Genomic DNA, 22,008 nt, shown 5'->3' on the forward strand with positions numbered 1-22,008 from the left:
GCTTATTTAAAGCATATAATAAATTAAGCTTATAAATTTCATCCAGTTTATGTCTCCTTAACTTCCCTTTTGTGCACATATATGTTTCAGTTATCCTGTTTTATTTTATTTTTTATTTTTGCTCAATCTACTCTTCCCACCAAATTCCCTTCCCATTTAAAAAAAAAAAAAAAATTATCTCCTTGTTAATCTCCAATAAGTATAATTAAGTAAAACAAAGTCATATATTGGCCATGACTAAAAATGTTAGGTTATCAGTCCTTTGGGATCATGTTTGATCAAGGTTCAGGCTTTCAAAATTGCTTATCTTTACAATGCTGTAGAAATTGTATAAAATACTCTCCTGAATCTAATCATTTGACTGTGCATCAGTTTATGAGTTTTCCTAGGGTTCTCTGATTCCACTGAGGCAACTAAACAATTTTCCAATTGCCCACAGAATAAAATACAAAATTTTAGCTTTCAAGGATCTCAATAGAGTGACCCCAACATACCTCTCTAGTTTTCCCTCTTGCTATCATTGTATGACACATCTTCCAACCTGGTCAAAGTGTTCCATCCATGTTCTCTAATTAATCATCCCTCCCCTGTACCACTATTAGAATAACTTCATGACAGAAATTTGCTTACCTTTGCTTTTCCTGTATCTGAATTATATACTCTATTTAAAATTCAGGTCAAGTATCACGACTTCTTTGAAACCTTCACTTAATCACCATACACAAGGCACCTTTTCCTCTCTCTTTTTACCTTTTAAAGACTTCCTTTTGTATGCTCTACAATCCAGCCTTACTGCCCTTCTTGTGTTTTTAATAACATTTCATTTCCCATCTCTGTGTATTTCCACTGACTATAACTCTCCTGCCTGAAATGTTCTGCCTGCCTCTATATAAATATTTATATCTCTTTTCCCTTTGAATTTTTCTAGTATTTACAATTTATCAATTGTTCCAAACCTGGGTATCAAGGACTCAGTGCAATGATATACAAAACCTAAATGTACACCAAAGAGGCAAACATACCCTCTTCAGACTGAATTTGTATTTCAGATTTGATGTATACACAAACATATACATAGAAATATAGCATGTATGTAAGCATCATATTTTTTTCAAAAGTACATAAGTGCTTACTAAATATTAAAATAACAAATCTTTAAAATATTGGATTCATGATAACTTTTTGTTATTTGCAGGCATCTCCCCAATTATGTCATTGTTCTTGTTACCCTATAAAAATCTTGCTGTCCCAATACTCAAGGCTGGATTCTTTGAGATGATAGTCTCATTCAGCCCTGGGACCAAACATGGATCATTTGGTCCCAGAAAATCTCTCCATTTAATAAACTATTAAATTATTCTCTAATCTCTGTCTTGCTCAGTTCCTCCAGCATTACATTTTAAAGCTCCCCCAGCGAGGTATCAGAAATTGAGAAGGGGATTAGGGGTTAGAGACGTTTTAAGTCTCCACTTTGGGCCTGGGAACAGTTGGGGATATGGGTTTTCTTTTTCTTGGTTTTCTTAAATTTGGATTCCTCCAGAGGCTCCAGGAAGAGAGCAGTTCACCAACTGGGGCCCACACCCAACAGTGGATACTTTTCCATTCTGAGAGTAAATCAATCTGATCTCTCAGCACTAGATTCTCAGAATAATAGAATGCTGACAGAATGACAGACATTGAATTCTGAGGTTATTATCCAGGACACTGAATAATACCCCTCTGGTTTTGTGTCTCCTAGATCTGTTTTTGTCTGTCTCTCTGTCTGTCTGTGTTTTGGCTTTGATTTTGATTAGCGTCAAACTGGACGCAGTTGTCACTACCTGGGTATCTTTTAAAGACACCATTTGGCATTGCTTTTGATTAGTGTTGAACTAGATGCAGCTGATACTACCCGAGTGTCTCCTAAGACACATCTGGTTCTGTGTGCCAGCTGGCACAACTTTGGGCATTCCAGAGTATAAATCTGGGTGTCTTTTTTTTAAGACACCATCTGCAAAAAAAAAAAAAAAAAAAAACAGCAGGCTCCGTTTGGACTATGCGAGGGGAGGGCAGACTGGAGCTGACTTTTTGACAGCTGGACAGTCTAGTCCAGTCTAGGTGTATTGTGTTCTGGGTGATTTGTTTGTCTGTTTTGTTAATTTAAGAGCTCTGTTAAGTTTAAGAACAATGATCAAATTTGGGAAATAATTTTACTATTGCTTTTGCATGCCAGATTTGTCCTCAGTGTTCTTTTAAGTACTTTTAAAATGTGAGAAATAATTTTATTGTTGCTTATACAGGCTAGATTTAATTAACTTTAAGTATGAGATCTTAAAAAGAACAATAGCTTGTTAAAGATGTTCAGTTAACTTACTTGAAGGGAGTCATGTGCCTCTAATTAGGTAAGGTATGTAGCAAAAAGGGTCTGACTTTTCTGAAATGAAACTTCAACTCTGGCCAAGCTAGAGCTTGGGAGAAGTCCATTGGGAATAATGGCCACATGGGGCCAGAGGGAGAGAAAGAAACTATGTTGTTTCATTATTTGAAATATGATAGGAAAAGCAGTTTTGGTAATTTAAAGCTGCATTTAGTTTGGTTCAGAGTTTGTTACCTATAACATAATAAGTTATGCTTTAAATCCAGCTCTGCTGGACTTGTGGGTTTTATGGAATCTTCCCCCTCCCCTCCCCACTGACTTCTGCTACTTTAAAGGTTGGGTGGGGTAGCAGCAATCTTTTGTCTTCAAAGGTAAAGATTTAAACTCGAGCCCCACTGCTGTTATTTCAGCTATTGGAGCATCTAGCTAGCCTGAAATGAAGTTCAGTTCAACTTCCCTCCCCCACCCCCTTTTTTGGGAGGTGGAGTGGGGGGAAGGGCAGCCACATGGAATCCTCACCTCCCCCCTCCCTCTAAACTGTTGCAGACTTTTTTTTATCAAGTTGTAGCCACCTGGTTCTTGGCTAAAAGCAGCAAACTGATTTGTATAAATATAAGGTTATGGTAAATATCTGTTTAGGATTTGTTATTGGAGGTAAAATTTCTTGGGTTTATAGTTAATATGTCACTGCATTTTTTTTTCCTCCTGTAACTGATTTCTATAATCAGAGAAATGGTCAATAAGAAATTATTAATGCAATTCAATTATGTCATACCTTGCTGTTTCCAATCTGGTTATCTGTAATCATTATATCCTAAATACTTGAGCAAATAAGTATTTAGTTTGGTCATCTATTGGTTTACTAGATATTGTTCTGGATAGTCAAGTTTTTTTTTAAGGTTCATAACTAATGAGAGGCCACATCTTGTAATAGTCCTTGTGGACCAGTCTTTCTATTTTAGACTATTCTAACTTTCCTGTGTTAGATTTGTTTTTATTTCTAGATTTCGTCAAATTACAGATATATTGACTTGCTTCTGGGACCTAGATCAAGCTTTGATTGTCAGCATGCCACACCACATCCATCCCCCTCCCTGGACTGAGCATCTCTGCCCATCTTCAGCAAGAAGCACCTTTTAAGAAAACCATCACCCCTTCTCCTGATGTAATTTGGACTGATATGGGGGAGTGGGAAAGTGCTTGAATTATTAAAATTTTAACTGTATTACTGTATGTTTAAGACTTGAGATGGAAATTGTTAAACTTGTGTAACTATTGCTGTTAGGTTTGAGGAACTTTTAGTCTGTTATGTATATGCAAATGCATATACATACAATGCAAAAAAATCCCACATATGATTTATATGTGGGATGGTTATTTGATAATTCCTTTCCAAAAGAAAAAAAAGGGAGAAATAGGAAATTGGAGAAACTGGTATATTTTCTTAGGCACTTCTGCCCTACCCTCTATCTTACTAGTTCAGATTTAATTTTAAGTCTTTTAAACAGTCCTTTTCATTTTTTACTTCTTGCTTAAATTTACTAGACTATGATTTGCTGGTTATTTGAAATCCCTTTGATTTCAAATCAAAACTTTGAAATCCCTTATCCTGTTGGAATTGCCCTGGCAGACTCAGTTTTGGGGATTATTTTTTAGAAACAACCAGACATCAGATACCTATCTTGAGACTGTCAGTCTCTGTGATCTGTTTCTCTTAAAAGGCCTTGTAGTTTGTTATCCGGCCTCTAAAAGTTTGGGGTTTGCCTGCTTGGTCTAACTGTGCATAACCTGCTCAGAAATATGATCCTGTCTGTTCCTCTGGGCAGGGACAGGTGGAGCTACTCCAAGCCTCACCCTTCTCCCCTGGAGCAGGTTGCCCCTCTGAATGGGCAGCACAACTGTCTTGAGCCTTGCTGCTCTGAAGCAGAGGCCAAGTCATGCACAAATGACCACAGACCTAACTCACAGTGAACTGTTCATATACTCCCAACTGCAGAAGACCTAATTATGATTGCAATAAGGAAATTTGTGTATTGCTGATTAACTCTGGGGTTATCAGGGAGAGACTTGACCTTGCCATAAGTCCTTGCATTGTTCTAGCTTTATTTTGATTTTTATTTGGTCTATTTACTTCACATAGGGTTGGTCAAAATTATGGTGCTAAGACCTGCTAGAGGAAGGTACCAATTCAAAGATTTGAATAGTTAGAAGAGGGAGAGTGTGGAATGTTGTGCCACAATTCCCTTTAAATATCCTGACCCAGTCTCCCAATTGTCCTATTTAGTTACTCTGTCCCAGGTTATAACCGTTCCCTCTTAATGTTTGATGAGATAAAGGTTTTATATCTGTAGGCTATGATCATTCCTTCTAATTTTTTGACAGGATAAAGGTCTATCCATTTTAGACATCATTAGAATATCAGTAACCTCTCCATTGTGTCATTCTAGGTGCCTCCCCCCATTAGGTTATACCCATCCAGGTACCTCCCCCATTACATCATTGTTCTTGTTATTCTATAAAAATCTTTCTGTCCCAATACTCAGGGCTGGATTCTTTGAGACGATAGTCTCATTCAGCCCTGGGACCAAACATGGATCATTTGGTCCCAGAAAATATCTTCATTTTATAAATTATTAAATTGTTCTCTAATCTCTGTTGCTCCATTTCTCTAGCATTACACTTATATTAAATACACTTATATTCATCTCACTGGGGAAAATGTTGCTCCCCAAATATGATAAAATTCACCCTTAGTATTCACAGTTAATATACAAATAAACTCCAGTCAAGGTACATAAATTATTAATTAGTATAGCATACTATAGTGAAAACAACAATGTACTAGTTTAAAAACTAGGTTCTAATCCTGGCTTTCTCATCTATACAAAAGTTTTGTAAGCATTCCTTATATAGGCATTAAGGGTTTGCTTATAAAGAGGGATTTAGTAGAAAATAAGTAGGCTTTCATCAATGAACCACATCTTTATTATTTTACAACTCAGTAAAAAAATGTAAAAAATATAAAATCAGAAAGAAAATAATCAATTAAGCATTTACCAAGTGTCTAACAATGTCACAAACTAGGAACTGAAAATATAATAGCAAAAATTAAACAAACTCTAATCTCAAGGAGCTTAACATTCCATTAGGGAAGAGAATATATACATAAAGAAGATTTAAAAAATAAATATATAGAATAAGTTTTTATTCTGTTTTGGTGAAGGCAGAGTATTCCCTCCTTTGGGGAGGGGAAGATGAAGGGGAGAATCAAGAAAAGCTTCATATAGAAGGTGGCATTTAAGAAGAATTTTGCTTTGAAAGGAGGGATTTTTTAAGGTAAAGGTAGAGTGAGTACATTAGAGGCATAAAGGGCAGTAAGTAGAAAGATAGAAATGGGAAGTAGGATATAATGTAACAAGAAAAGACAGAGTTGGCTGGAGTATAGCATTACCTCATCAATTACCTCTCTAGGAAAAGAAGCCTAATAAAAGAATCTGAAACAAAGCATGTGAACATTTTAGTTATTTTATATGTCTAATTCCTAATTACTTCCCCAAATGGGACATTAATTTAAATTAATTTAATGAGAATTAGATAATAATTTAAAACTATACCTTGCTATATGAATGTAGTAGAATATTAATGTTCTGTAAGAAATGATGAATAGGATGATTTCAGAAAAGACTGGAAAGACTTACATGAACTGATGGTAAGTGAGGCAAGTAGAACTAAGAAAACAATATACAGCAACAGCAAAATTGTATGGTCAGCTATAATAGGATTTAGCTCTTCAACAATTCAATGACTCAAGGAAATTCATATAAACCGTGGATGGAAAATATCATATCCAGAGACTATGGAGAATGAATGCAGATTGAAGCATTTCCACCTTTTTTCCCCTTTTTTTTCTCCTTTCTCATGGTTTTTCCCTTTTGTTCTGATTTTTCTTTCCCAACATGATTGATATGGAAATATGTTTAAAAAATTAATTTACATGTATAATCTATAACAAATTGCTTGATAGTGTCGGAAGGGGATAAGTAAGGGAAGAAGGGAGGGAAAAAAATTTGGAACTCAGAATCTTACAAAAATTAAAGTTGAGCATCTTTACATACAATTGGTAAAATAACATGATTAAAGTTAAATTTTAAAAATTACACCTTGTAACTGTATGGGACGGGTGCTAGACTCCCTTCCCTAAATTAACTGATCAGAGGCATCTTCAGGTACAAAGAGAAAGCATTTATTTAGTCTCTGCAGGAAAGGCTCAAGCACATATAGGAAACATCTCAGCTCCCAATATGGGCTTGTCAACCTGACAAACAATCCAGAACACTCGATTAAATAGCAAAAGACCCAAGCCTTTTCATTGGATAGACTAAAAGGAAGTAACTATCATTGACCAATGGTCACCAATGTTGTCTGCTTCCTATGTATCACATCACTTCCTATTAATTGCCTTTGACCTTTAGAAACCTCTAGGCCTTGAGATCATGTAACTTCCTGCAACCTGAGGCTCAACGGTGATCTTCCAGCTCTAATGACCTCTGGGAATAGGGATCACATGACTTAGACCTAGTCTCAGACTTCTTGAGAAAGTAATTACAATAATGCAGTAATAACTTCCTAATTTTCCTGACAACTACCACTATTAAGGTTTGAAAATCCTTTTCACAAATATCTCATTTGATCACAATATCTAGTCCATTGCACTGATCTACTCAGTTTTTTTAAACTTATATAAAATAGTTTTGTGGATTAATAATATACCTGAGACCTGGAAATTCTGTTTCTTCTTCAACACTACCTAATTTTCATTCTTTCCCTTAATATTCTATACCTTTTGTTTTCCCAAAAGAATTTTAACAAGTTCTATAAAGAAATTCTGATAATCTGATTTGTAAAGCATAAAAAGGATAAATTATCTTTGGAAGTATTATCATTTTTATTATATTGGCTTGATTAAGCCTTGGATATTTAATATTCCTCCAGATAACTGATTTTTTTTTTAAGGAGCACTTTGTTATTAAATCTATACAAGTACTTTTTGTACTTTGATCCTTCTTGCTTTCAAAAATATCTTAAGCATTTTGTAATTATTTGAAATCAATTTCCTTTTCTATTATTGAATATTGTATTGAATTATTATATGGCATTTAAGTTTTGTGGATTTTATAACCTGCTTCTCTGGTAAAGTTACTATCACAATTAGTATTTTTCTTGATTCCCTAGGATTTTCTAAGTAAATCAACAGCAAATATAGAATAGTTGCCTATCTTTATACCTTAATAGTTTTCTATTTTCTAATTGTTATTGCAGGTATTTCTAGATGTGTTTCATATAACTTGATGAGTGGTCATGATGTATTCTATTTACTAGAAAAGCTTCCAGTGGATGCCCTTCTAGTACTGCTTTTGGTTTTCGATAATACTAAAGATTTATAATTTATGTATGGGCCATGCCATGACTGCTGCCTTCCTTTGGGTCAGTCTGCCATGGAACTCTGCCTCGTGGAATTTTTCTCCTTATCCCTCCCATGTCATGTGGTTATCTCTGCTAATTCCACTAGGCTTCCCAACCCCACTTCTCCCTCACACTTAACCCCTTTGGGGTAATAAGTCCCTTTCAGGATTTATCCTGCCAGCTAAGAATATCCCCCAACCTCATGAAATGGTTCCTTTCCAGTAACTGTGAGGTCCATTGAAAAAAGCTCTTTCACATGCTCTCCCAACTCTTATTTCATATTTATCATCTCTTGTTGTCTATGGTATCCCTTCATTTTATTTGTAACCTATTCCCCTAAATAAATCTATCTTCTGCTAAAGAGAATAGCCATTGTGAATTCTTTACATTACCAAACTCAGACTTTTAGTGCCTACATCATCTGATGAATACATCACCCATTATGATTTTGGTGCTGAACCGACATACATCAGTATAAAAAATAAAGACTTCTCCCATGGACTCAAAAAGACTATGAACTATTCCCCTGACCATTTCCTTGACTCCCCTAAATTGGTAGTTCCTTTGCAGTTCTATTTCCTCTTCTGAGATTTTTACTCCTTAAGAATTCTATTTAGTATCATTAGTTTGAGTATTTTATATTTTTGAAGACACAACCTCTCTTTCGTATTTTCAGTTTCTTATCATACTTACTTCTGGTAATTATTTTTAGTTCCCAAGATCTTCACCACCTTCATGATTTATTATTTTATGTATTTTATGTTCTGCCTTCTTATTAATTTAGATGGGTTATCTTTTTGTTCTCTATTTTTCCTCTAATTTTCACTATCTCAAGTTTTAAGTTTATTTTATGATTATTATTGGCTTTCTGTTTTTATATGCATTTACTCCATGAATTCTCATCTTTTCTAGTTTCTTACTTTATGGAAGTTAAGGACAGTTTATATAGAGACAAAATATCTTGACTCACCAATGAATAATTCAGGAAAGATTTATTTTACATTCTTTTTTTGGATGCCCAGATGAGTAAATACAAAGGCAGCATTTTATTTACTACCCCAAAGCACAAGTCCCTCTCCTGATTCCCCCAAAATTGGATGTTACAGAAATTACAAGATAATGAATCTCCACTCCTCTGTTATATAGCTAGTTCCTCTCCCAAAGGAGCTTATATTCCAAAAGAGGAAGGTAACAGAGGAGGATTAAGGGCAAAAAACAGAAGATTCTTTTCAAATCTCAGACCTGATTACAAAAGTCTGCTCCTGCACCCAAGATTACATTCTTTTGGGAGAACCTCCATTCTTTATTATTCATTGATGTCCTTGTGGGTTTCAGTTTTCTAATCTGTTTCATTTCTCCAATTTGATTTGATTTGGGTTGTACTCAGTGTGGAGCTTAAAAGCTAGAAGCCTCAGTCAGAGAGATTCAGAGACAAGTGGACAGAAGTCTGGAGGCTGAAGGCTGGAGGACAAGCACAAGCCCTTAGACTCAGACAGATTCATTCCATTGTAATGCCAGACAGATTCATTCCATTGTAATGCCAGAGAAACTGAGCAAGACAAGGTTAGAGACCAATTCAATAGTTTATTAAATGGAGAGATATACTGGGACCAAATGGATCTTGGTCCCAGGGCTGGACAAGACTTTTATCTAAAAGAATCCAGCACTAAATATCAGAAAGGTTTTTTATAGGATAACAAGAACAATGACATAATGGGGGAGGTACCTGGATGGGGATAACCTAATGAGGGAAGGCATCTAGAATGACACAATGGAGGGAGGTACTGAAGAGGTTACTGATATTCTAATGACATCTAAAATGGATAAACCTTGATCCTGTCAAACATTAAGAAGGAATGACTATAACCTAAAGATATAAAACCTTTATTTCAGCAACCATTTAAGAGGGAATGATTATAGCCTGGGGTTTTGAGGCAGAGCAACTGAGATAGACCTTTATCTCATCAAACATTAAGAGGGAAAGGTTATAACCTGAGGCAGAGTAACTAAATAGGACAATTAGGGAAACTAAGTCAGGACATCAACAGGGAACTGTAGCACACCACCATCCCACACCACCTCCTTCACTTCTCCGCTGAAACGAAGAGTCTGGAAGGCCTCTAAGAAAACTAGCTGAGCCCCAAGTGAAGGAGATAGGACTTTGAAAGAGATAATAAAGGATTTGGTCTTTAACAACTGGCTGCACTTGTGATTTACTGAACTGAATCGAAGGCTGCTCCCAGAGACCCCAAGAAAACCTCAACAGAGAACATTATATTTTAGAGAGACTATTACAGGGATGAACTAATGGGGGGGGGGGGAGGCAGCTAGGATGACATAATGGAGGGAGGTACTGGAGAGGCTCCTGATATTCTAATGACGTCTAAGATACAAGACCTTTATCCTATCAAACATTCTCATGATTAAGAGGGAATGTTTGTGGTCTGAGGTAGAATAACTGAGGTAGGACAATTAGGGAAACTGGGTCAGCACATTAAAAGGGGACTGTGACACAACACAGGTACATGCCATTTTGGAATCCTTCACCCTGCCATGAGAAGCAAAATGATTGCTCTCCAGAGCTAAGGGGCTCTGAGTTAACTATTTGTCTACAGCTAGTCAAATTTCTATAATTCTATATGACAAACGTCAAACTGAATTGTTTGTGGGGTATCGTTCCATAGTATTAACCCAACTCAACCCAATGACCCTAGCCTAAGCCCCAAATAGCAGAGAGTAGCATTAATCCTATATAATCACCCCTCTTCACAGAATCAATGAACTCTTTACAGGGAACCCACTCAGTTTGGGTCTATTTACCAACCAATTCTAATTCTTTCCCAAATTAATGGAGCCCAAAGTTCTCTGGGTATGGGGTGATGATCTCATCTTCTGAAACCACTTCCTGCTGAGAATGGGTGTTGAGCTGTGCCATACTAGAGGGTCCCATTTTAAGGAGTTTAAGCTGACTGAAGATCCAGTGGTTTAAGTCAGACCCCTGAAGCTGGTCAATACAACTGTTTAGTGCTGGTCATTTGAAGGTGAATTGCTCAAAGCCTGGAGGAAAACAAACTTAAGAAAACTTAAGAGAATTAAAGAAAGAGCATTAGAGAGCATTAAGAGCTTCTTGGGGTATAAACCTTCCCTGAAGATCCTTTCTTGCACTCCAGTGTGGAGGTCTCCATACTCCAGTGATCCCAGATCATTAATATTTACTCAACTCTAGATATCCTAACATCCCCTTTCTTCCAGTTCTGTATGAGAGGTATGTCCCAGGAATTCCCACTCTTTGGTGCCATTAAATTATTCATTTTACCAATCTATCTGACACTTCAGACCCCTTAAGATGGGTCCAAATACCAAAGGAAATACTAGATAGTGCACGCTCTTTGGTTTGTGCACAGAGTTGCCTGGATGCTGCAGAATTTACTTTACTTTCTTTCCTGATTTCCTGGATTAATCAATGACTACCATTATGATCCAGGATCTTAGGACAGTCTATGAACGCCAGAACTGAGCCACAGGTCACTGCCAACTCAATGTCTGCATCCAAGACAGAGTCCCCATTTGTAAGAAACAAAATATCTTACCAAGAACTCCACGACTCACTGATGAATGCAGAAAAAAATTTATTTTTCATCCTTGCAAGAATGGGTGCCTAGGTGAATAGAAACACCTTCAAAACTCCAAAGGTAGCATTTTAATTCCTATTCTGAAGCACAAGTCCCCCGATTCCCTGTAAATTGGATGTTACAGGAATTACAAGACATAAATCTGCACTCATTACATAGCCAATCCTCTCCCAACAAAAGATACTTTTTTAATCTCAGGTCACCAACCCAGATTACAAAAGCCAGTCCCTGCCCTCAAAGAGATTACATTCTTTTGGAAGAAGATAACCTAATACCCTTGAATATTCTTTGATGTCCTTGTGGGTTTCAGTTTTCTAATTTGTTTCATTTCTCCAATTTGATTTTCATAACTAAGGAAATCAAAATATCCATCCATTTCCCACAGTTTATCCCCAGAAAAATGCTTCAGCTGTATCTTTAAATTTTTGATAAGTTGTTTTATCATTATTTTTTCACATCATTTGTTTCCATGATTTGTTCTTTTGACCCACTGATTATTTAGGATAATATTGCTAAGAATTTTTTTTGTCTTTGTTTTTTATTTGTGAAGTTTAAATTGACCACAATTTTTTTAATTGAGTTTATGCTTATAAAAGAAATATTGAATATTTATTCCTTTTAAACTCTATTTGAAAAATCTCTATTCCCTAATACATATCAATTTTTGTAAAGATTTCATGTGCTGCTGAAAATTCCACTTAGAAAATGTTCTAAATCTTTGAGCTCAAATTCCTGTGGCAATTTGTTCAATTACATATATATATATATATATATGTTTTATTATTTGTCCATAGCTGACTACATTAAAGTCTCCTAAGTGTTCTACTATAAAGGTCTTTTTATAATGCAGTGTTGTGCCACAGTTCTCCAGTTTCCCTAATTGTCCTATTTAGTTACTCTGCCTCAGATTATAACAATTCCCTCTTAATGTTTGATAGGATAAAGGTCTTATATCTTAGACCTTAGGCTATACTTATTCTCTCTTAATGTTTAATGGGATAAAAGTCTTTATCCATTTTAGACATCATTAGCATATCAGGAGCCTCTCCAGTACCTCCCTCCATTATGTCATCCTAGGTGCCTGCCTCCATTATATTATCCTAATCCTAGGTTCCTCCCCTCATTAGGTAATCCCCATCCAGGTACCTCCCCCATTATGTCATCGGTCTTGTAACCCTATAAAAGAATCTTGTATCCGACATTCAGGGCTGGATTCTTTGCTACAATAGTCTCGTTCAGCCCTGGGATCAAACCATCAATCCATCTGGTCTCAGTAAATCTCTCCCATTTAATAAATTATTAAATTGTTCTCTAATCTCTATCCTGCTCAGTTTCTTTGGCATTACAGCAGCTAATCTTTCCTTTATGAATTAACATGCTAAGGAATTTTGACCAATTAAGCTTTAAAGGTGAAAGAAATGGATGGGGATTTGGTTTCCACAGAGTTATGAAAATTAATAATTTAGAAAACTGAAACCCACAAGGACATCAAAGAAAATAATTAAGGGACAAGGTTTTACATTTGAACAGAAGTTGTCTGGACTTTGCCTCCATAAGAAAGTAAGCTTTTTTGGGCACAGAGCCCGGCTTTTGTAATCAAAGGTGGTGGTCTAAGATTTGAAAAAGAATCCTTTAGACTTTGACCCTTGCCCTTTCCAGTTATGTTCCCCTTTAAGAATGTGAGTAAGACTGATTGGATGAAGTATTTCTCAGTACTGAATCACAAGATCCCTGTTTCCAGAGCTTTGAGAGGGGAGGGGTATCCCACATGATCTCTGGAGGGATGAACTTTGAACCTTGGGATACAGAAAGTTAGTAAAGTGGCAAGAAGTGATGTGACCTGTGGGACGCAGGTAACGTTGGTGACCATTGGTCAAAGATCCTTTTAGTTTATCCAATGAGAAGGCGTAGTTCTTTTGCTTTTAAGACATGGACAAGGCAAAAGCTGGCTAAGTTCCAGGAACACATGGAGGATTTACGATGGCTCCTGGTTGTGTCTGGGCTTCTCCCTGCAGGGATTAAATAAATGCTTTCTCTTTGATGTCCCTGATAAATTAATTTGGGAAAGGGGGTCTTGTGCCCATCCCACACAGGTTATGGGGGATTGGCCCGGGGTCTGTGGCTTCCCAAAGAGATGGCTGGGATCCTGATTCAAGGTAGGCGCCAGGTTGGGTTCTCCAAATGACTTTGGGATCGGACTCTCAGCCTCCTTCTCTGTGAAGAATGGACCTAAAAGAGACACTCAGATACAAACAGAAGGCACACAAGTCTTCAAAGATGAAGCTTGGGTAAGAGAGCCAGGTAACTCAAAGCCATGCTTTATCCATAGAGGCCCTATCGATTAATGTGCCCTTGAACTATCCTTGTGTGCCTTGAGTGATCCAGATTAAGAGGTTCTGTTAATGGCACAGGATGGGGGCCACTCTATGGTTGGTTAGGAAGGTGGGCAACTCCTTCTGACCGTGGTCTTCCAAGACACCCAGGGGGGTCGGCTATGCATTGCTGGAGACCACGGGAAGAGATTGGATGCTCTGAGAGGGGCAGTCCAACTGAAATCTTTGGAGCAAAAGGGGGGGGGGAGAGAAAGTGCACTTGGGTATTTCTGTTGCATATGGGAAAGTGTAATTTCCTTGTGATTTTTGTCTGTGTCTTTGTGCAGAATGTCTTTGTCATGTTTGTTCTGTGAGCTCGAATTTGTTAGGGGGGAAAAAAAGAGAAAGGTCTGACTTTCCTGCAGGCTCCAACTCTGGCCTAAGTTGGAGCTTTAGGAAAAGTACATTGGGAATAATGGTTGGGGAATTTGGCAATTGGTCATTTCAAAATTCCAAAGCAATTCAATTGAATTGGGGAGGATCGTGCAGAGAATGAAGAGAGAATGAAGATAATTTCTTTTCCTTCCTCCTTTTTCTATGTATTGGGTATTTTAAAAACAAAATGATCTGTGTAATGTTGACCCTAGAACCATCTACTTAGACATGAAAGATAAGCTGTATAAGCTGTGAACTTTCTAGAATCAATCTCTTTCTGTGATCTTTGAGGGCTAGATTCATCTGAACCTTTGATTAATGAGAATTGCTGTAGGAGATAAAATCTTTTGGGACTGCAGCTGATATTTATTTGGAGTTTTAAATTCAGGTATGACTGTCTGGATAGATCATCAAACCAGTGTTCCAGCATCAGAAAGGAATATGCCAAAAGCTACTAATGTTACAGGTGGAAGTTAATATCTGGGAAAGAATTAGAAGGATGATCCTGGCCAACTCTGCTAGAGGTAAGATCCTTCTGACTCAATTTCCCAGTGGTGTTCTTTTGAATGAGAACCCAGCTGATTATTCCTGAGTCTAACGTTAAAAATTAGGACAATTGCCTGAATTAAAATTGCTTTAAGGAAATCAAGTTCCTGATTTTTCCTCTTATAGCAAATGTCTGTAATCAGAGCAAGTGGTCAGTGGAAGATATAAAACACAATACAGGTATATAGATATTTTAATTTGCAGCCCAACCCAGGAGGACTTTCTGGTTGCTGCTATGACATTTTTTTTTTAACTATAACATCTTTTAACTCTTTCGCTTCCTGGGGCTAGAGTTTCTTTTATCTAAAGGCCTACTTCACCCAACTATTTGGGGCCATTACCACTTTCCCTTTTCTTCACTGAGAGAAAGCAGACAATCTTATCATGCCTTAATTAGGTGTTGATGGAAGGTGGGGCTAGGTCCTTGGGGTCCCTGGAACCTCAATCCAAGACCCATAACAACTTATCATTAAATAAATGCTTTCTCTTTGTACCTGAATATGTCTCTGATAAGTTAATTTGGGAAAAGGGGGTCTTGTAGCCATCCCACACAAATATAAGCTTCATGCCCAAATATTTTTTTTCTTTACCATCTGCTATAAAATCTCTGCTTTCAACCTAGTATACTCCATCAGCTACCCTAAGGAGTTATCATCCTCCCCCTGAGGTTGTTCCTGGAAATTACCTCTCAGAGGTACTACCTCTCAGAGGTACTAGTTTCTATCTATATCAAACCTATTGTATCACTCTACCAAGATAAGCAGCTATCATTTATGGCTTTATACAATATCTCTGTCCCCCACTGCTTTTAAATTGGACCCCTTACCACCAATTAACTGAGACATCTTGTTTAAATGACTCACTCTGCCACTTCCACCCATTCTCCTTTAGATCCTCTTTTATTTAAGAAACGAAAGGAGTTATTTTACTCTACATTGTTTACTATTGCCTTGAGTGAGGTATATCATACTTTCACTTCTATTTTCTTCCTTGCCTTTTTTCTTTTATGGGTTCTTCTATTCTTCATGGATCCCCTCAAAAAATAGACTCCACCAACGTCTTGGGAGTTTTAGTCCATACAATTATAGGGCTAATCTATCACTTCTTTTCAACTTCTGTTTTCATTTTGTTCTCCTTGTTTTACTTTTAGACAGAAATCTATTAAAGAGGGACCTTTTGATAGTTTATAGTAGTTTTGTGGGTGATATTTTTAACCCCTAAGTGTCTTTCTCTTCCTAGTTTTTTTTCCCCTTTTTCCCCCTCCAGAATAATTTATTTTTTGTGCCTTTCTGGGTTGGAGTATTTGTTTGCCTTATGTTTTCTAAAGTGTCTGCAAAACAAACTTGTTTCTGTGGAATCCTTTAATCTGGTAAAGGACTTTCTTTTACTGATTTTTTTTTAAATCAATTATGTTGAAATTTTAAAGTAATCAATTACCCTGGTTTTTATAACGGGGTTCCTTTATTTTTTGCTGGGTTCAGTTTGTTTCCCCAAATGACAACTGGCCTTAGCTGGATATTAATCTAAGGAATTTTTTAAGGCCTAATGGACACAGACACAAACACATGTGAGCAAAGCTCACAAAGGCTTTGCTCTAAATGCATGCTAATACTCTAGGAAGAGCAAGTTTTCATTTAACATTTAACATTATTTTCATTTAGTTCAATCTCCTCCAGCAATTGGATAGTAGAGGAGGAACACAAATTGTTCTGCCTGCTTTCTGCCATAAAATAATGAGGTAAGTTTATCTCTTATCTGGAAGCTCTTTCAAAGCAAAATATTCTACCTAGGAAAAGTAGAAAAAAAATAAGGAAAAAAACAAAGATCCCCAAGATAAAGAGCTATTATAGTGGTTAGGAATGTTCAAGACACAAACAAATAACTCCAAGACTAATAACTCTAAAAAAACTAATATTCAAAGTAAAACATAACTAGACACAAGGTCCACTATAATTACTGGAAGAAATTAGGAGTTTAATAATTTTATTACCCATGAGGTATTCAAGCATGGTGCTATGCACTGGGAATACAAAGAGGCAAAAAACAGTCCCTGCCCTCAAGTTTTCAATTTAATGAGACAAATATGTGTATATAAATGAAATTCATAAAAGTTCTCAAATTACCATGGAAATGCAAAACTATGCTCATTAAATTGGCACAGGTTATTATAAAATTATCAAATTCACTGATTAATTCATTAATAATGGCAAAGCTATGGAAAGATACTGATGAACTGTGCATACCCTTTGATCCCACAGTGTTACTACTGGGCTTATATCCCAAAGAGATTATAAAGAAGGGAAAGGGACCTGTATGTGCACGAATGTTTGTGGCAGCCCTTTTTGTAGTGGCTAGAAACTGGAAACTGAGTGGATGCCCATCAGTTGGAGAATGGCTGAATAAATTGTGGTATATGAATATTATGGAATATTATTGTTCTGTAAGAAATGACCAACAGGATGATTTCAGAAAGGCCTGGAGAGACTTACACGAACTGATGCTGAGTGAAATGAGCAGGACCAGGAGATCATTATATACTTCAACAACAATACTATATGATGACCAGTTCTGATGGACCTGGCCATCCTCAGCAACGAGATCAACCAAATCATTTCCAATGGAGCAGTAATGAACTGAACCAGCTACGCCCAGAGAAAGAACTCTGGGAGATGACTAAAAACCATTACATTGAATTCCCAATCCCTATATTTATGCCCACCTGCATTTTTGATTTCCTTCACAAGCTAATTGTACAATATTTCAGAGTCTGATTCTTTTTGTACAGCAAAATAACAGTTTGGTCATGTATACTTATTGTGTATCTAATTTGTATTTTAATATATTTAACATCTACTGATTATCCTGCCATCTGGGGGAGGTGGGTGGGGGGTAAGAGGTGAAAAATTGGAACAAGAGGTTTGGCAATTGTTAATGCTGTAAAGTTACCCATGCATATAACCTGTAAATAAAAGGCTATTAAATTTAAAAAAAAAAAGAAAAGAAAAGAAAGAAAGAAAGAAAGAAAGAAAGAAAGAAAGAAAGAAAGAAAGAAAGAAAGAAAGAAAGAAAGAAAGAAAGAAAGAAAGAAAGAAAGAAAAGAAAGAAAGAAAGAAAGAAAGAAAGAAAGAAAGAAAGAAAGAAAGAAAGAAAGAAAGAAAGAAAGAAAGAAAGAAAGAAAGAAAGAAAGAAAGAAAGAAAGAAAGAAAGAAAGATACTGATGGTGGCACTGAAGTTTTTCTCAATCACTATCTCTTGGGTCTCCTCCTGTCAGGATATTGATTCTCATTCTCATTCTTCAAAATCTTCCTCCATATTTATTTTCGTTTTGTTGATATCTCTTTTCTAGTCACCAAGCTCGAAATCATCAAGTGATTTTAGCAAAGGGATTCTCTGTCCCTCAAATAATTTTATGTCCAAACACTTTTCACTTCCATATCCCTTTTAATTCCAAAATGTTATATCCTAATTCAGATAGTGAAAGATCACTTCCTATATTTTACGCTTGCAGTTTTTCTGTATAATCCATGTTCCACACAGCTGCCAATATTCTGAAAATACATATCTGATCATGTTACTTCCCCTCCTCAAAAATTTTCGATAGTTGACTATTGTCTTTAAAAAGTATAAAATGTTTACTAATAAAATGTTTACTAACAAAGTGTAGCAGCAAGAGACAGAAATTTCACTGCAGATAATATAAATACTTGGGAATCTACCTGCTAAGACAAAGCCATATGAACACAACTACAAAACAAATTTTCACACCAAGTCAGATATAAAGAAAAATACTAATTGCTCATGGGTAGACTGAGCCAATATAATAAAAATGACAATTCTAACTAAATTATTCTATTTCTTTAGTGCCACACCAAACTATCAAAAATTTATTTTATAGAGCTAGAAAAAAGTAATAGCAACATTCATTTGGAAAAACAAAAACTGAAGGATATCATATAGGAATTAACTATCATATAGGAAATCAATGGGAAAATAAAAGTAGTCTAGCCAAACCAATTTCAAACTGTATTATATAGCAATAATTATAAAAATTATCTGGCATTGGCTAAAAAAATGATCTATGGAATAGATTAGGTAAATTAAACAGTGTTTGATATTGAGATAACTCAACTATTTTATAAAAATGAAAAACATAACACTGAAAAACAACAGGACACAAACTAGATATAGACCAAAATATCACATCAAATACCAAGATAAGGTCAAAACAGTTGTATGACTTAGACATAAAGGATGACATACTATAAGCAAATTAGAAAAGCAAAGAATAATCTACATGTCATCTATGGATAAGGAAGGAATTCATGACCAAACAAGAGAGTATTATGAAGTGTAAATCAAATTGAATAATTATATTAAAATAAAAGCTTTTGCACAAACAAAACTAAGGCAACCAAGGAAGCAGAAAGCTAAGAAAATCTTTACAAGTGTTTCTCATAAAGGCTTCATTTTTCAAATATACAGAGAGAGAACCAACAAATTTATAAGAATGTAAGTCATTCCCCATTGATAAATGGTCAAATGATTGAACAGGTAGTTTTCAGACAAAGAAATCAAGGATATAGCCAGAGAAAAAATGTTCTAAATCACAACTGGTTAAAGAAATGAAAATTAAAACAACTATGAGATGTTATCTTATACTTACAAGAGAAGCTACTATGACAAAAATAGAAAATATTAGATGTTGAAGATATGGGAAAACTGGTACACTAAAGCTGATAACATTGTGAAATGAACCAACCATTCTGGACAGCAATTTGGAACTATACTCAAAAGACAACCAAACCATGCATATCATTTGATCTAGCAAAACTACTGGTAGGTCTATATCCCAAAGACATATAAAAAAGGGGAAAAGATCTATTTGTACAAAAATATTTATAGCAGTTTTTTTGTGTGTGATACTTCTAAGAATCAGAAATCAAAGTAATATCCATCAATTTGGGGGATGGCTACACAAACTGGTATTATTATTCACTATGAAATGACAAGCAGGATGATTTCAGAAAAATCTGGAAAAACATATGTATTCTGAAGTGCACAGAACCAGGAAAACATTGTACACATAATACCAGCAATACTGCTTGATGAAGAACTGTGAATGACTTAACTAACTCTCAGCAATGCAATGATTCAAGACAATCCCAAAGATTAATGATAAAGCTAACTATCTGCCTTCAGAGAAATAACTGATAGTGAATGAAGACTGAAGCATGCTATTATTCAACTATTTTTCACTTTCTTTTGAGTCTTCTTATACAGAATTACCAATATGGAAATGTTTTATATAATTGCACATGTATAACCTATATGTTTGTTTACCATCTTAGGGAAAGGGGGAGGAGAGGGAGAAAGGAAGGGATAGAATTTGGATCTCAAGACAAATAGTATTTTATTTTTCCAAATACATATAAAGACACTTTTCAACATTCATTTTTGTAAGACTCTGTATTCCTTTGTATTTTATAGCCAAAGGGCTATAAAATTCTGCATACCCTTAAATTCAGCAGTGTCTCTAAGTCAATCACAAAAAAAAAAAAAAAAAGAATTATCACACATAAAAGAGGGAAAAGGACCTACATATAGAAAAATGTTTGTAGCAGACCTTTATGTAGTGGCAAGGGATTGGAAACTGAGTGGATGCCCATCAATTGGGGAATAGCTAAATAGGTTATGATATATAATCTAACGCAGTCATTCTCAAAGTGTGGTGCAGTGAATCCTGGAGGGTCTCTGAAATCCTTTCAGAGGGTCTACAAATTCAAAATTAGTTTTTTTTTCTATTTATGATAAACATCTATTATGTAACCCATATAAACAAAAACTCTTTGGATATATTCTCAATAGTTGTTAATACCGTAAAAATACTGAGAAAAAGAGAGGTTTAAGAACCACTGATCTAACGTAATGGAATATTATTATCTGTATTGGTTTTATTTGCACAAAATTTTTTTTAAACTTAAAATAATCAAAATTATCCATTTGCATTTCTAGTTCTTCTTTGGCCACAAATTCCTTCCTTCTCCAGATCTGAGAAGTAAACTTATCCTTTGTTCTAATTTGTTTAAATCATTTAGTTTACAGTAGTTATGTCACACTGCTTAATCATATTGAGATTGCATTCAACTAAAATTGTAAATATATTTCATGTGAACTAAACTGTCTTCTCCAGGACTTTTGTACTTTTTTTTTTAAGTTTCTGAAATTTAGATTTCTAGAATAAGTAGAGGTCTAGTGATGGCCTATATGCTTGTTGCTTAATTCAGTTTAGCTAAATTACAAGAAGTTCATTACCAGGTTGGCTGTACAGTGGAAAAATCTTACAACAACAACTTATCTTGAAAAGTGTATATTTACAGAGAGGGCTCGCAATGTGTTTTCAATTCAATAAACATGTGCACCTATTATGTGTAAGGTTAATGCATCAGTGAAAAGAGTACCCACATTCAGGGAATGTATTCTCAAATACAGTGAATGTGAAGTTTTTTTTTAATGGTATTTTTGTTATTATAAAGGCAAGCAGAATAGTTTTATTACTACAATGTTAAATTTAACAGGCTTTTAAAAGTCTAAAATTTACATTTTCTTATATAATCCAAATTTTTGTCCTTTGCCAAGCTGAAATATTTATATTGTTGATAATTAAGCTCATAATAAAAGTTGGCTTTAAAAAAAAAAGTATCCACATTGATAGAATTGTAATTAAGATCCCTGAATTAAAGTACAAAATTTAACATGTTAAATTGAATTATATTAACTTTGGCCTTTTACTAACATATCTCTGGATCATGATTTGATCACTCAACAAAATAGTTAATCCTCTCAGCTTCACATAGTTTACAAATTTGATAAATATAAGATCAAGGTCACTTACAAAAAGGTTGGAAATATCAAAGTTTAGACAGAGCCCCCGCTTACACCCTTCTTTCAGGATATATCCAAAAATCAACACCTTTTAATGAATAAAAATAACTATACTATATTATCTGGCCTACATTTCTCCACATTTTCCCTTCAGTATTATTTTAGGAGTTTTTATCAAATTCCTTTCTGAACTCCAAACCTAATTTTCACAACATTTACCTAGTACACCAGCGTAACGATTCAATAGGAATACTTCAAGGTTCTCATTTCATCAACCTTAAAAAACAACCTCCACGGGCTGCTGTGCTAGAAACAAAGTCTAACTAGACTGTCCTTGAGTGATGATTTTGCTATGGACGACAGAGATACAGGTCTAGAAAGT

At 35.5% G+C, this 22,008-nt stretch overlaps 1 protein-coding gene across 4 annotated transcripts in view; it reads right to left on the reverse strand.

The window, feature by feature from the left end:
- AUH (AU RNA binding methylglutaconyl-CoA hydratase) overlaps nt 1–22,008 on the reverse strand; it is a 178,584-nt gene that overhangs the window by 156,116 nt on the left and 460 nt on the right. The window lies entirely within an intron of this gene.

This window comes from Sarcophilus harrisii, chromosome 1 (assembly GCF_902635505.1).
Source record: "Sarcophilus harrisii chromosome 1, mSarHar1.11, whole genome shotgun sequence".
In the NCBI taxonomy this organism is placed as follows: Eukaryota; Metazoa; Chordata; class Mammalia; order Dasyuromorphia; family Dasyuridae; genus Sarcophilus; species Sarcophilus harrisii.